At 34.9% G+C, this 10328-nt stretch overlaps 1 protein-coding gene across 2 annotated transcripts in view; it reads left to right on the forward strand.

Moving 5' to 3' along the window:
- The first annotated feature begins 8042 nt into the window (after positions 1 to 8042).
- LOC106874568 (kinesin-like protein KIF18A) overlaps positions 8043 to 10328 on the forward strand; it is a 55276-nt gene continuing 52990 nt past the window's right edge. The window contains exon 1 of one of the 2 annotated variants that reach the window (XM_014922343.2): positions 8043 to 9184. The gene's annotated coding sequence lies outside the window, so the exon portion shown is untranslated. Of the gene's footprint in view, positions 9185 to 9326; positions 9386 to 10328 lie in introns of those variants that run through there. The other variant, XM_014922345.2, reaches the window with a different exon arrangement.

Consider the following 10328-nt stretch of genomic DNA (forward strand, 5'->3'; position numbering starts at 1 on the left):
CTATGACCGCGAGTCTGCTGCTCTAACCACTGGGCCATTGTGCCTCCACAATATAAGTGTACTGTAAGTGTAAAATAGTTGTGGAGCACTGCTCTACATCCACCTTTTACCAGTTTACTTGAGATCAGCACTGCTTTCTCCAACCTCACCTTCCACTTTGAGTGATACTCTATGAAGTAGGTGAGAAGTTGGTTGGAAATCTGTTCACAAGCTTTTCAGATGTGTTCACCATGTGATCATTAAGCCATAGCCACAAGGGGTGGGTAAAACTGCCTGCCCCCTCCTCGACAAAGGATAATAATATTTTATCTTCTATATTTCTACTTGTTTCAGTCATTAGACTGTGGCCATGCTGGGGCACCACCTTGAAAAATTGTAGTAGAATGAATCGATTCCAGTGCTTGTTACTGTTTTGTCAAGCCTGGCACTTATTCTATTGGTCTCTTTGCCAACCACTAAGTTACAGGGATGTAAACACACCACTACTGATTATCAAGCAGTGGTGGGGACAAACATGTACACAAAGGTAATAACAATAATCCTTTCTACTACAGGTACAAGGCCAGAAATTTCAGAGGAAGATGTAAATCGAGTACATTGACCCCAGTGCTCAATAGGTAAACCTTTAAATGACTAAAAAAAAAAAAAAAAATGAAAGGCAACGTTGACCTTGGCGGAATTTGAACTCAGAATGTAAAGCACTCTTTATACACTTGTCTATCCTCTTTTCACCATCACCAAACCCTGCAATAACTAGAATTCCCAATCCTTCCTTTACAAAATCTCATCCCTCAGGAATTTCTTTACTGCACATATTTTTCCTGCAGTTGTTGATTTGAGATAGTTTAAGTGTAATGTTAACTGCAACAATCTCACTTGTCTCAGAGGATTTGTAAACGCAAACACACTTCTCCTTCTTCCAGACCTATCTTGCAAAAGAAAGGCTTGGTGGATTGAACTATAGTGGAAAATACCTACCCACTGTGGGATCAAACTGGTGACCTTGTAATTTCAAAACTAAAATTCAGCCATGCCTGCTTATAAATTATAGTATTTACAATATAAAATATTTCCAATGTGTCCAAAGCACTTATCAAACAAACATTTTATTAATGTGTCCAAAGAACTTAAAGCTTTACAAATCTCTCTTTCTCTTTACCGAGTCCTTTAGAAATTTTAGAAACACAATGAAACAGTCACCTAACTTAACCATTATTTTTTATTGTTTCTCATGGGATCTCATCAAGTTTTTATGGAATCCTAAGATACACTGCTTAACTCCTCTACTAAATGATTCTATCGTCTTAAGGTGGCGAGCTGGCAGAATCCTTGGCATGCCAGGCAACATGTTTAGTAGCATTTCGTCTGTCTTCCTGGTCTGAGTTCAAATTCCGACGAGGTCGACTTTGCCTTTTATCCTTTCGGAGTCGATAAAATAAGTACCAGCTGAATACCGAGGTGGATACTATCGACATGCTCCCTCCCCAGATAATTGCAGACTTTGTGCCAAAATTTGAAACCAATATTGGATCATCCCGTTAATGTACGTAGACTATGCGTCAAAAACAAAGGATAATAACTTTTTACTAACCATTTCAGAGTTATGTCCCTTGAAATTTGTTAATATTTAAAGGCTAATTTAATCAACAAATCAATTGAAAAGCCTTTATGTGGTCCACTGAATTGTTAGAAATAGTAGTGAAATTTCCCTCAAACTGTCCTATAAAGAACTTACTGGATAATGTCTGAAGAACACTATTCTTGCTGGAAAGACAGGCTGGTCATGGCTTTTAATTATAGATCTGTTTTATCTATAAGGGATGACCTGGGGTTAAATAACAGCAGCAACCTGATCTGTTGAGACATTTGATGCCTCTCACTTGCATGTTACCACATTTACCAACTAAGAAAAAACAATAGACGCTTTTAAAAATCCCAAATGGCTCACCTGTTGTTGAAGGAAGGTGTAGAATATAATTAATAGACATTATTAATCAATAATGCGACTTGTTGATACCAAATCTCAAGATAACATTTCTGCTAATTAAATTAATATGCACTAACTGAATAATAATAATGATGATGATGATGATGATGATGATGATGATAATAATAATAATAATAATAATAATAATAATAATAATAATAATAATAATAATAATAATAATAATAACAACAATAATAATAATAAAACCAAAAACCAAAGACAGACCTACCAAAAACTGAGCAAATATAAAGATCTTGAAATAGAAATTAGCAAAATGTGGAATCTGAAGACGAAAACAATACCTATTGTCATAGGTGCCCTGGGAATGACAGCAAAACGGGCTGATTACTACCTAGCTCAGATACCAGGAAACCTCAAAATGGCTGAAGTTCAAAAGATAGTGCTCATGGGAACTGCCCATATCCTACGTAAAATACTGTCTATGTGATCTCAAATTTTAAAACAAACACATAATTTTCTTATGGTTTTTTAAACATTCACTAGAACAAAACTGTACAAATCCAAATATATAGTACCCTAGGCATAACACCTACATGAACTTCTAACTTGTTGTCTCTTGAGGTCTCTGGGTGAGACTTGGATCCAACTTGTACAAATGCAAAACAAAAGTCAAACATAAAATAATAATAATAATAATAATAATAAAAATAATAATAATCCTTTCTACTAAAGGCACAAGGCCTGAAATTTGGTGGGAGGGGACTAGTTGATTACATCAACACCCATGTTTCACTGGTACTTAATTTATTGACCCTGAAGGGATGACAGGTAATGTTGACCTTGGCGGAATTTGAACTCAGAATGTAGCAACAGTTGAAATACTGCTATGCATTTTGCCCTGTGTGCTAACAATTCTGCCAGTTTGCCACCTTAATAATAATAATAATAATAGTGGCTCTCGTGGCTTTCGATCATAACTGATTGGAAGTGTTATCATGTACATTGTTTTGTCTTGGTATAAAAGACGGGCTACAGCAAATATTTTGCTCAATACCACAAATTTGCTTGTCAGTTGTTTGACCATAACCAGTTGAGCATGTTCCTTAGTGGCTGACGATATGTGCATCTCTGATCACGAGCAGAAGTAGTGGGGGTGCAGTACAGCCATGTGTTGAGAGGAATTCTTTGGGGTTTGAATAATTTACCCGTGGAAACAGGTGTTTCGTTTATCATCCCTAAACAAACCTTTTTCAGGGACCTTTTGATCAGGATGGGCTACTCGACCTGAAGAAAATTCTAACTGTTTATCTTGATATAAGATCACCATATTTTGCACATATGGTTGTGATGCATGTGCCTGGTGTACCCTTATCAGACAGGTAGTCATGATGGGTATATTGGGCTTTGAATATTTTACCCCAGGGTCACTTTGATGGCATACACTGCTCTCTCACTCAATAATAATAATAATGATGATCATCAATATCATCATCATCATCATCACCATCATTTAATGTCCACTTTCCATGCTTATATGGGTTGGATGTTGGAGTTTATTTGAGGCAGATTTTCTATGGTCGGATGCTCTTCTTGTCAACAACAATCACCTGATTCCAAGTGAGGTAATATTTCTTCATAGCCAGGCATGTTCTTGCAGAATATTGGAAATGAATGACATTGCTTTTAAGACAGTGACACTCGTTTACATCTATGACATGATGTCAAAACACACACACACACACATAAATATATGATGGGCTTCTTTCAGTTTCTGTCTACCAAATCCATTCACAAGGCTTTGGTTGGCCCATGGTTAGAGTAGAAGACACTTGCCCAAGGCACCATGCAGTAGTACTGAACTCAGAACCATATGGTTGGGAAATAAACTTCTTACCGTACAACCATGCCTGTGCCTATAATGAAAAAATATGCTAACAGATAGAAGAGCATGTTATAGTATTGGAATCTAAAGTAGGGATGAACACAGTAAGTGGAGCAATTCAACAAGGAAGAGCATTTTTCATCATTGCTGTCTTTATAACACAGTATCATCACCATCATTACCACCACCATCATCAGTCAATAACGAAACTAAATATATAGTGACATCATTAACTGAGGGTGTATGTGACCAAAACATTTTTCTAATTTTGTGAATTAAAATTAATTTTTAATTAATAGAAAATATTTAATTTGAATTTCGTTTTTGAATTTGGTTTGCAAGACTCTCCCAAGACACAAGCAAAATTTAATTTAAAGGAATACAATATATAGATTAATTTTTAATTCAAAAGAATAATACACACACACTTGTATGTATGTATTTATGTATGAATGTATGTATGTATGTATGTGTGTGTGTGTGTGTGTGTATGAGTTTGTGTTCCTGTGTAGATGTTGATGTGTTGGTGAGTGTATATTTGTGAGTGTAAATTATCTCTTTTATGTTTACAACATGGCGACTAGATTTCTTTCTTTTATCATAGTGCAACATTAAAAAAAAAGATACAAAACAATAGCCACAAGCTTATAAAAAACTAATAGAATTCATACTCACTCTAACAATTTGAAAACCATTTTTTTCTTTTTCTGCATGATTGTAAATGATTCAAAGTTATCTATGTTGAAAAAATAAGGAACAGACCATCAATTATTTTCCAGTTGTCTTAGTACAATGTTTTATGCCATTTATGTAAGCTCTGTCATATTTAGATCTTAACTTTGATCAAACATGATGGCTAATGATTCGTAAAGAAAAAAGTATTATCATAAAATAAGTCATTTTTTTTTCTGTGCATTTTGTTTACATAAATAGAGACACCTGAAGTTTGGATTGAAAACTTTATTTTGGGAGAAGAAAGATTAAAATTTTTTTTTTATTTTAGAATAGATATGCTCACTGAAGAGGAAAAGAGCCAATTTTATCTTGTTGAGAAGCACTATATTTCCTAGAATTTCTTAAAGAGAAGACTATTAGAAGATATGAAAAATGTTCCTTTATGGAAGTGACAGCTAAACAATAGCAATATTGAACTCTGTGCTGTAATAACTAAGAAAAAAATACAGAAGACAAGAAAAATACAGAAACTAAGTATTCTATTAGAAAATAAAACTGGAAGCTGTTGTCATCTGAAAAGCCTATTCTGATTATATGTCTGTAATCATAATAGATCTTTTAATAGGGTGATAGATGAGTTATTACTAGTATAGTGTACATTAATTAGACCAGTAATCTCATCTTTTGTTTCTATCAACATTGCTGATTGAACAGTAGTTTTTCCAATCATTCTCAGATGGCATATTTCAATGCTGTCATTCATTACATAAGAATCTGAGAGTCAAATTCGCATTGATAAATACAATACACATAACACACACACACACTTAGAATTCTATTTGTTTCTTTGTTATTCTTGTTTAGCTCCAGATCTGCCTTGATTGAGCAGGCCTACGATCAATAGCATTCAACTCATGAACATCTCGTCTTTCTTCAGGCATTGTAAAGCCTAGACTACATTTTCCAATCTTTGAGGCACAGACATGGCTGTGTGGTAAGAAGTTTGGTTCTGGGTTCAATAACACTGCATGACACCTCGGGCAAATGCCTTCTACTGCAGCCCTGGGCTGATCAAATCAAAGCCTTGCAAGTGTATTTTGTAGATGGCAGCTGAAAGAAGCTCATCATATATATATATATATATATATTATTTATATTATTATATGATTGAATGCCACTCATCCTTTCCCAAGTAAGTTTTATCTTAATAATTAAAATGCATACTCTGCTATTATTTCTATCACTTCCCTGTCTATCTCTCTCCCTCTCTTCTTCATCCTTTCTGTTTTTCTCTCCCACCCTTTCCCTATTCTTCTTTTCTTTTCACCGTTCCCTCTCTCTCTCTCTCTCACTCTTCCTCCTTGACCCTCTCGTCGCTGACATGTGACGAAAGGGGATCTTTATTTCTGCTCACTGCCTTCTTATAGAAAAGACGTGTTTTTTCTGTCTCTTCTCTTAAGCATTCATAATAATTTTTCTATCGTCTTGGCTTAACAGCCCTCACTGTTTTTTTTACTGTCTTGTTCTCACTGTCCTGTTCTTGTTTACACTTTCACCCTCCACAAAAAATTCCAAATTTTATTTAATTTGCTTTGCGGGAAGGACTGTTCCAACGAAGTCGCGTATTGTCCTTGCCTTCGAAACGCGGAGTAGGTGGAACAGGGACAACTGACGAAGGGTTATACTCTTTATGTTGCATGTCTCATTTGTTTGTTTGTTTTTTTTGTTGTTCGAAAAAAGTTTGTTTTCTGTTTTCGTTTCTCATTGTGTTTAGCGTTTTTTCGAGATGTCTTGTACCCATATATGCATGTATGTATACATATAGATGTAGGTATGTACATATATGTATGGATATATGCATATGTCTATATATTATTTATATTATTATTATATACATACACACTATATATCATCTTCATCATTTAACATTAGTCTTCCATGCTGGCATACGTATATGTATGTATGTGCTGGTGTGTGCCTTCTCTAGGCATTTCATGAAGATTGTAAAAGAACATCATTGTCATACAAGCTAGGGTGTTCATTTCCAGTCTTCAGAGAGAAACATATCTGGCCATAGGGAAATATTACTGTGCTTGGAAACTATTGGTAACAGGAAGGGCATTTAGCCATAGAAAATCTGAGTAGCCCGTCGTTCCCTAGTGAAAGGAGCAGTCTGCAAGAGTCCTGTGCCCTTGCCACTTAAAAAGCACTTGTGCTTGTTGTACATAAAAGTGCCCAGCATACTCTGTAAAGCGGGCATCCAGCTGTAGAAACCATATAGAACATAAATTCACCAAGATTTTCTGAAAATTCCGAAAAATAAAAAAGTTAGAGGTTATATGAGGTGCTTAAACCAGAATTCTGCCAAAAATAAAATACTGATAGATTGTTGATAATAATACTGCACTCTTATCTAGAATAGTGTTACTATATACATGCAGACGTCTGAGACCGAATCCACCTAAAAAAAAAAAAAAAGTCAACTGACTGATTAATATTTACTCGCCCTCTACCACTCTGACCCAGAGACATTTTGTCTCCTCACTCCCTTTTCTATTGCTATTCAAAGTGGTTTATGCTCCTTACAACCATCTGATCTTGTACCAGCTAGTTCTATACAGGCCCTTCAGTCTCACCTTCTCTCCTTATCCATAATGTGCTCTGTCCTAATCACATTGTCCATTCTTTCTCTCACAGAACATTTGTTTTCTGGAATTCTTTTCCTGTATGTGTTAATGATACTATTTAGCACCCAGATCAGCAATGATCGAGTCGATCAATGATCAGAGATACTCTATGATCAGCTCTCAAAGAGTGTACCTGAGGTTACATTTATCTAATGTATGGATCTTTCTGATTTGGCGCACACCATTTGTTTTCTAACGAAACACTTTCAAACTTGGGACACTGGTAGAATGTGTCATAATATAAAACATCTTTTACTCTTAGTGTTGTTGAGAAAAGTTTATATTTTTAAAGTTATTTCGTGTTAAAATTGTCGTATTTCGGTAATTTCAACCAATCACTGACGTCTATTGAGGTGAAAACAATTACTGCTGTGGATTGTCAACAACACGTTGTGGCGGTGTAATGGGATCTTTTCCCTTGAATAAAATTAGGGTTTTAGCGTTATGAGTATTTTTGCCAAATTTGGTGATAATCTGTTCAATACACAGTCACAAATTTTTCACCAAATTTGGCAAGAATACTCATAACCCTAACCCTAAAACCAGTACAAACGCACGCACGATGTCATAAATAACAGTACCGCCGATAGTTGTTGTTGACAAACAACGGCACTAATTTTATCCAAGGGAAAAGATCCCATTACACCGCCACAACGTGTTGTTGACAATCCACAGCAGTAATTGTTTTCACCTTAATAGACGTCAGTGATTGGTTGAAATTACCGAAATACGACAACTTTTAACATGAAATAACTTCGAATATAAAATGTTTTCTCTGTTCTATAAGACAAAATATACAAGTATACGAAGTTTTAAAGTGTTTCGGCAGAAAACACTAAATAAAAAATGGTGTCCGCCAAATCAGAAAGATCCTAATGTGTTCCTATATATATTTTTAAGACAGCAGCATATGGTATGTGATTTGACTGCTATTTCTAGCAGGTCACGTGACCACATAAAGGCTCATCTGTGCCCAAGTATTTCAAGCAATCATCAAGTTGCAGCTGTTTGGAGGAACGTCAATTAATCCGTTCCAAAACATTTTCTTTTAAAGAAAGAAAGCCCGCTGGAAAAAAAAAAAGTAGTTTTTTTTAGATGATCTGAGGAGCCAAAAGCAGTGGTAAACAAACTCCAGGTGGGCTTGGTTGGTGACCGCAATTTTTCACAATCTCATATCTGTTTTCTCATAATTCCGAAACTGCATGCCAATGGAAGAAACTGACATTTCTTGCAAGTGAGTTGGCAGGAATAGTTAAGTAGCAGAATTTAAAAAAAAAAAAATGCATCGATATTTCTGATTTTAAATGTCAGCGATGTTCGCTTTTGTCATCGTTTCTGGATCATAAAACAGTTTAACAGTATAGTATTCGGTTAAATTCCCAGGGTTTTAAGGAGCGTGGAATCACTTATTCGCCAATATATTTTCCAGGACCACACTGATCCCGAGAAGTAACGCTTGTCAAGGCTCCATCTTTCGGTTAAAAGCATGTAACCACCCAAGCCAGTGTAGGGGGAATGCAATGTGGTGGAAGTGAACTATTTCGGCAGATGAACTTATTGAATTAACGGCGAATGTCATTTGATGTTAAGCGGATGAACGGAAAACAGACTATTAACGAACCACTGTTTTCATCTGCAGTCGTGGCGTGCACGGATGAAATATTTCAGTTAGCGAAAGAGAAATGTGACTAAAACCCAGGTCAGACATTCGTGCCTCATCGCTGGATGTCTGTTATGAAAGAGTTACATTTATTCGAGCAAGTCGCCCGACCTGGATGGATACACACAGCAGCTTCCACTGAAAACAGACAATTAATTCTTTCAAACATATGAGTGATGACCAATTACTAAAGGGCGATAATTCAAAAGTTTATTCAACAAAGTTTGTTACGAGGTGGCGCTGTCAACCGTACAAAAGCACCAATCAGATATTTAAATGTTGTTGAGGCGTCAGATTTGAATGTTTTCCAGTTTATCATGATTTATTAAATGGTGAGTTTACCTTATTTAACTTTATAATGTTATCGAACCTATTTACAAAATCAGAATAAATTTTCATGAAATAGTATCTTCATTTCATATTGTAATCCGATAACTTATTTTCTTTGTTGCTGATTCTTTTGTAGTCATGTAATTAAAAAAAAAAAAACGATGAATGGCAAGCCGTCGATGACTTGAATTATTTCGCTATAAGTACTTTTTGTTCTTATTAATTAAACATTTAATGTTTACTACGTTCAGAATATTCGTTCTCTATTCGAATAAATTATTCTCTATCCCTACACTATTCTTAAATAATACTCGATTGTTTGAATTAATGATCATGTTATATTTGAAAACATTTTACTAAAGTTATCAAGTATTGTTTCATAATCGTTTTTTTTTGTCAATTATTCTTTTCAAATATTTTGAATATTTCAAATTTATTTATTGATGTCTACCTGTTAAGGTCAAGTCAACCTGTATTTCTCGTCTAATATTGAACTATGGAAATTTTAGCAACAGTTTTTTTAAAGATTTGACTTCGTTATTTTGAACATTTTAATTGACATTTTCATGTATCTAAGAATATATTATGAACTTCCATATAAAGTACACTCTAAACCTATATTTACGTTGCTTTTCGAAACTATCCAATCGTGTAACTGTTAAAGTTCGGTCTATTTGTATAAATGTCAAAGTAAATTCAGGTCGTATGGAAATTATTCTTGGTATCAGACATGGAATATCAAAATAAACGTTTTTATATATATATATATATATATATATATATATATAACGAATACTCGCCGAGCACTTATTAGCCTAATTCTTATGGGAGATAAGCTACATTTTGTCTCATAAGTAATTATTTCGGTAAATTTTCAGATTAACACCATCACGATTTTCACTAGGGTGTTAGGTTTAGGGTTACGGTTAGGGACGGAATTCTCTAACCCTGACTCTAACACCGTAACCCTAACCCTAACTCTAACCCTGACCCTAAACCCCTAACCCTAACACCCTAGTGAAAATCGTGCGGGTGTTAATCTGAAAATTTACCATTTTTTTCTTTATTTTGGTAGAGACGGACTATATGTAATCTGAACCTTCCCCCCCCCTTATTTATTAATTTTTTTACGGAATCCTACGTTTT

This window comes from Octopus bimaculoides, chromosome 6 (genome assembly GCF_001194135.2).
Source record: "Octopus bimaculoides isolate UCB-OBI-ISO-001 chromosome 6, ASM119413v2, whole genome shotgun sequence".
NCBI classification, from domain to species: domain Eukaryota; kingdom Metazoa; phylum Mollusca; class Cephalopoda; order Octopoda; family Octopodidae; genus Octopus; species Octopus bimaculoides.